This window comes from Phyllostomus discolor, chromosome 5 (genome assembly GCF_004126475.2).
Source record: "Phyllostomus discolor isolate MPI-MPIP mPhyDis1 chromosome 5, mPhyDis1.pri.v3, whole genome shotgun sequence".
Taxonomy (NCBI): domain Eukaryota; kingdom Metazoa; phylum Chordata; class Mammalia; order Chiroptera; family Phyllostomidae; genus Phyllostomus; species Phyllostomus discolor.
In genome coordinates, this window is record NC_040907.2 from 102,898,582 (window position 1) to 102,905,550 (window position 6,969).

Genomic DNA, 6,969 nt, shown 5'->3' on the forward strand with positions numbered 1-6,969 from the left:
CTATGGCTAGGCCTTCCAAAACCATGTTGAATAGAAGTGGTGAAAGTGGACACCTTTGTCTTGTTCCTGATCTCACAGGAAAAGCTTTTAGTTTTGGCCCATTGAGTACTGTGTTAGCTGTAAGTTTCTCATATATGTTCTTTATTATGTTGAGGTATGCTCCCTCTACTCCCACTTTGCTGAATGTTTTTTATCATTAATGGATATTGTACCTTATCAAATGCTTTTTCTGCATCTGTTGATATGATCGTATGATTTTTGTCTTTCCTTTTGTTTATGTGATGTATTACATTTATTGATTTCTATATATTGTACCATCCTTGCATCCTTGGGATGCATCTCACTTGATCATGGTATATGATCTTTTTAATGTATTGCTGGAAGTGGTTTGCCAATATTTGGTTGAGTATTTTTACATCTCTGGTCAGAGATACCAGAGATATTGTCCTGTAGTTTTCTTTCTTTGTTGTGTCTTTACCTGAATTTGGAATTAGGATATTACAGACTTCATAAAATGAGTTTGGACATCTTCCCTCCTCTTCACCTTTTTGGAATAGTTTGACCAGGATAGAAGTTTCTCTTCTCTCTAAATATTTAGTAAAATTCTCTTTTGAAGCCTTCTGTTTCAGGGCTTTTGTGTGCCTGGAGTTTTTGATTACTGCTTAAATTTCACTAGCTGGTGTCAGTCTATTCAGGCTTTCTACTTCTTGATTCAGTTTTGGAAGATTATATTATTTCTGGAAATATGTCCATTTCACCCAGGCTGTCAAATTTCTTGGCATATAGTTGTTTGTAGTAATATCTGACAATCCTTTGTATTTCTGTGGTATCATTTATAATTTCCTATCTTTCATTTCTGATTTTATTTGGGTTTTCTATCTTTTTTCCTTGATGAGTCTCATTAAACATATTTGATTTTGTTTATCTTTTCAAAGTACTAGCTCCTCAATTTATTGATTTTTTGAATTGCTCTTTTAGTCTCCATGTCATTTAATTATGCTTTGATCTTGGATATTTCCTTCCTTCTACTTGCTCTGGGCTTTGTTTGTTGTTTTTTCCTCCAGTTATTTTAGTTGTGGTATTAGGTTGTCTATTAAAATATTTCTGTCGCTTTTAGGTAGACCTGTATTGCTATGAACTTCCTTCTCAGTACTGTCTTTGCTGTGTTCCACAGGTTTCTGGCTGCTATGTGTTCATTTTTATTTTTTTCCAGAAACTTTTTATTTTCTTCCTTGACTTGTGTACCCATTCATTGTTTAATAACATGTTATTTGGGCTCCATGGATTTAATTGTTTTTTTTTTAGTTTTTTCTTTGTGGTTGGTTTCTAGTTTCGAGCCATTGTGATTTGAGAAAATGCTTGATATGATTTCAATTTTCTTGAATTTGTTGAGGCTTGTTTTGTGGCCTATCATGTGGTCCATCTTTGAAAATGTTCTAGGTGCTTTTGAAGAGAATGTATATTTTGCTTGCTTGGGGTGAAATATCCTGTATGTATCAGTTAAGTCCATTTGATTTAGAGTGTTATTCCGTGCCACAGTATCCTTGTTGATTCTTTTTTTTTGGAAGATCTGTCCATTGTTGACTTGGGTGTTACTCTTTGTATTTCTTTGGTATCAGTTGCTACTTTTCCTCTTTCACTTCTGATTTTATTCATTTGGGCCCTCTTTTGTCTATCTTGTTTTTCTTTTTAAAGGACAGGCCATTTGTTTTATTGATCTTTCATGTTGTTTTTCTAGAGTCTATTTTTTTATTCCTTCTCTGATCTTTGTTTCCTTCCTTATACTTATTTTGGGCTGTTTGTTCTTTTTCAAGTGTCTCTAAGAAAATTAGATTGTTTACTGGTGATTATTCTTGTTTCTTGACATCATCTGTAATGCTATGAATTTCCTCATAGTGCTGTAATGCTTTTGGTGTGTTTTGTTCTCATTTTCATTTTTTCAAGGTATCTTTTGATTTCTTCCTAATCTATAGTTAACCCATTTATTGTTCCATAACATCTTATTATACTCCATGTCTTTGTTTTTCATTTATTTTCTTGTGATTGATTTTTAGTTTCTTCCCATTGTGGTCAGAGAAGATGCTTGATATGATCTCAGTCTCCTTAAATGTACTGAAACTTGTTTTGTGTCTTAACATGTGGCCTATTATAGAAAATTTTCTGTGTACACTTAAAAAGAATGCACATTCTGCTGCTCTGGGGTGAGATGCTGTGAAGATATCAATTATATAAATCTAATTTAGTGTGTCTTTCAAGGTCCCTATTTCCTTGATGATTTTCTGTCTGGAAGATCTCTCCATTGGTATTCGTGGGGTATTAAAATCCCCTACTATGACTGTTTTACAGTCAGTCTTTCCCTTTATGTCCAGCAATATTTTCTTTATATACTTAGGTGCTGCTATATTGGGTGCATAAATATTTACAAGGGTTATATCGTCTTGTTCGATTGTCTCCTTCATCATTGTGTAGTATCCTTTTTTTGGTCTTTTACTGTAGCCTTTGTTTTAAAATCTATTTTGTAAGATATAAGTATTGCTTTCCCAGCTTTTTTCCCCCCATTTGCATTAAAATCATTTTTATTTTTTTAAACTTTTAGTCTGGGTATCTTGCATTCTGAAGTGGGTCTCTTGTAGGCAATATATATATATATATATATATATATATATATATATATATATGGGTCTTGTTTTCTTATCCATTCTGCTACCCTGTGTATTTTCATTGGAGCATTTAAGCCATTTACACTTAAATTGATTATCGATAGGCATGTATTTATTGCCATTTTATTCTTTTAACTATGTTTCTTTCTTTTCCTCCTCCTCCTTCTTCAATTGGTTCTTTTTCTTTCTTTCTTTATTTTTAGAGAGAGGGGAAGGGAAGGAGAAAGAGAGGGAGAAAAACATCAATGTGTGATTGCCTCTCATGTGCCCTGCACTGGGGACCTGACCTGCAACCCAGGCCTGTGCCTTGACTACAAATCAAACCAGAGACCCTTTTGTTTACAGGCTCTCCAGCAACCCACTGAACTGCACCATCCAGGGAAGCAGGTTCTTTAACATTTCTTGTAATATTAGTTTTGTGTTAACAACCTTTTATTTTAGCTTTTTCTTGTCTGAGAAATTCTTTATTTTTCTTTCAATTTTAAATGATAACCTTGCTGGGTAAAGTGGTCTTGGTTGTGGGTCCTTGATTTTCATCACTTTGAATATTTCATGACAATCCCTTCTGGCCTGAATTGTTTCTGTTTACAAATCAGCTGACATTCTTATAGGTGCTCTGTTGTGGGTAACTAACTGTCTTCCTTTTACTGCTTTTAAGATTCTCTCTTTGTCTTTTACCTTTGCCATTTTATTTTATTTTTTAAAAGATTTTATTTATTTGTTTTTAGAGAAAGGGGAAGGGAGGGAGAAAGAGAGGGAAAGAAATATCAGTGTGTGGTTGCCTCTCATGTGCCCCCAACTGGGGGCCTGGTCTGCAACCTAGGCATGTGCCCTAACTGGGAATCAAACCAGTGACTCTTTTTTTCACAGGTCAGCACTCAATCCACTGAGTCACACCAGCTAAGGCTACCTTTACCATTTTAATTATGATGTATATTGGTGTGGGCCTCTTTGGGTTCATCTTGTTTGGGATTCTGCAATTCCTGAACTTGCATGTCATTTTCCTTCAACAGGGTAGGGAAGTTTTCAGTCCTTATTCCTTGCTGTCTCCCTTCTTTTCTGGTACCCTTATGATGTAGATATTGTTACTCTTCATGTCCCAGAGCTCTCTTAAACTATCCTCATTGTTTAAATTCTCTTTTTTTCCTCTTCCTGCTCTGATTGGGTGTTTTTTTCTACCTTGCCTTCCAAATCTCTGATTTGATCATCTGCTTCTTTATTTCTTCTAGTGTATACTTTACTTTAGATATTTTATTTTTTATTTCTCATTTGGTTTTTTTATGGTTTCTATATTCCTTTTTATGCTGTTGTAGTCCTCACTAAGTTCTTTGGGCATTCTTATAACCATTTTTTTTAACTCTATATCTGATAAGTTCCTTGCCTCCATTTCATTTAGCTCTTTTTCTGGAGATTTCTCCTGTTCTTTTTATTTGAGGCATATTTATTTGTGTCTCCATTTGGTTGTCCCTTTGTGTTTGTTTCTACATATTAGGTAGACTTACCATGACTCCCAGCCTTGGTAGGGTGGTCTTATGTAGAAGGAAACCTATTGACTCATTGGTGCAATCTCTTTGATCACATAAGTGGAGTGCTCCATGAATGTCCATTGTATGGGTTATGTGCGCTCTTCTGTTGTAATTGAATCTTTTTTAAAAAGATGTTATTTATTTTTATTTTTAGACAGATGGAAAGGGAAGGAGAAAGAGTGATAGAAACATCAATGTGTGGTTGCCTCTAGCTTGCCCCATACAGGGGAACTGACCCCCAACCCAGGCATATGCCCTGACTAGGAATCGAACCAGTATCCCTTTGGCTCACAGGCCAGTGCTCAATCCACTGAGCCACACCAGCCAGGACTATTATAATTGAATCTTGGTTGTTATTGGCCCATTCATGCATGGGGTCAACTTTCAGGCTGGCTGACTTTGAGGATCAACCCTAACCATAGTGTATAAGTTGCTGTGGAGATGCTGGCCATACAAAGTGGAATTCACTTCAGTAGAGTCTGTCATCTGTCAAGATCTCCCTTTGGAGATGCTGCTTGTGAAGCCTATTAGATTCTATTCTGATGTTGTCTGAAGCTGTCTACTGCATGTGTTGGTTCTGGTGCTTCTTGAGGGGGGCTCCGGTGCAGACAAATGTTAACTACTGTATGTGACAGGCCCTGAACAACCTATTTAAAACTATAAAACAATCCATCCTTTGTTGCTGCCTGTGCTAGGCCTAGGTGTGCAGAGGAAGGACCAAGCTGTTTCCATGGCCAGCCTATACCAGCTCCAGCCCCAGGTGCAGGTCAGCACAAGACCCAAGGCACCTGAGATCTGCCTCCACCTGCCCCTGCCTTCCAGCTTCTTGTTAGGCTCAGTCATTGAAAGTGCCTCTGGTATTATTCAAGATGCAAGAGGTAAGTTCTCAATGAGTCACTAGTAGGTGAGTGTTGTGTTCACCAGATTGATATAGGCTCAACCTTGGTCCCAGCGCTCGGTCTGAGGCCACTAAGCAAATGTCACAGGTTATACCAAGTCTAGCTGCCACCCCCTGGGTGCTTGTACACCTTTGTCGTGGGGTAAGGTCTAAGGGAGTTGTCAGGGTGAGGTCAACAGAGTTTATCTGGATCAAACATACCAAGAGTTGGTCCTGTGAAGGGAGGGTTCTGCACAAGTCAGGCATGTGAGGGAACAAACAAACAGCTCCCCATCATGGAGCCACACAACTCAGTCTGTCCCAGATTCTGCCTGGAGGAGACAGCTCAGCAGGTTGGGGTGATAGGCTAGTGGATCTTTCATGAGGGGGAGGTGCTGGTCAGGCTTCAGAGAATGTAGGGAGTGTTGCCTCCATCTTGGAGCCACACTCACTCAGTCTGTTCTAGATTTTGCTTGAGCTTGGCAGGGTAGAACTACTAGCAATCAGGTGGATGGGGTCTCTGGAGCTGGAGCTGGAGCTAGAGCTGGACCCTGGAAGGTGGGACTGCTGGAAGCCTGGAGGAGGGCTCTAGTAGATCTCCCATGAAGGGGAAACATGAATCAGGTTCACATGAAAGTGGAGGAAATGGCTCCCACTTCAAAACCATACAACTCAGGCACTGACATCCCCTGAGTCTGCCCAGACCTCTACCCTTGCCAAGGCAGCTGACTGATTCCTCAGCAGGGCCTAATGATGCAGCTAGGGTGAGTTCAGAGGGTAGGAATATTACTTTTCTTATCTGAATGCTCCATCCAAGAAAGATGGTATCTGTGGTGTAGGAGAATGACTCAGCTCAGAGATTCTGGTGGCTTTTCCTTCAACTCTCTCCCCAAAGCCACAAACCCCAGTCTCTCCTCACATATGACTTAGTTCACTTCACCCTTCCTGTGATGAAGCTCAGGGTGAGTGGTTGCAAATGAGATTTTGTATTGACCCTTTAAGAATGTACCTGTGTCTCTAGCAGACTCTCTTCTCTCCCTGACAGACAGAAACCCCGAGGCTTTTCACAGCCAGATGTTAAGTGGGTGCCTCTACCTGTCTCTTGTGCTCTTGGCCTGAAGTTTAGGCCCCACACTTTTTCCACAGCTAAGATATCCTTCTGGAACCTCAGCTGCTATGTATGGGGGCAAGGCAAGCTTCTTTTTCATCTCCCTTCCTACTAGTTTTGATGTGGCTTCCTCTGAAAATCTTTGGTTATAAGACTTCTCTTCAGCTAGTCTTCAGTTGGTTATTCAGGATGACTGCTTCACAATTTAGTTGTAATTTCAGTTTGGTGTTGGGAGGAGATAAGTGTAGCTTCCCCCTACTCCATTGCTAACTTGAAAGTCCTCCTTTCATCGATTTCTGACAGTATTCATTTGTATTAGTTCAGACAATGACCTACCTTGATTATATTATAGTTTCTCTAGAAATGTGTAAGAGAATTAGAACTTAACATGGCATTTTGATGAGGTTGAGGTGAGATCACTTGAAGAATGTTCTCATTAATCAGGAAAACACTGGAGACCCTGAAATGACTTCAGGACTTTGTCTGGAGTAGGGTTAGAAAAACAGTGGTCTTTCTCAGCAAATGGTTATGACTTTCGTCCTGGATAATGAGCATTAAAACATGTCCTTTTTTTTTTTTTTTTTCCCATCTTGGCTTCTAGGAAGATCAGTGCTAAGTTTTATACTCAACTCCAGATCTACTTTCCTTGGGCTTGTTATTAGGTACAAGTCCTGGTCTCTCTCCTCTTGATTGCTTGAGCTTGTTGTTTAATATTTGTATTGATTTAGTATATTCATACTAAATGAATATATTATTCATTATTGCTGATTGTGGGACATTGCTTCTGGAATGACATAG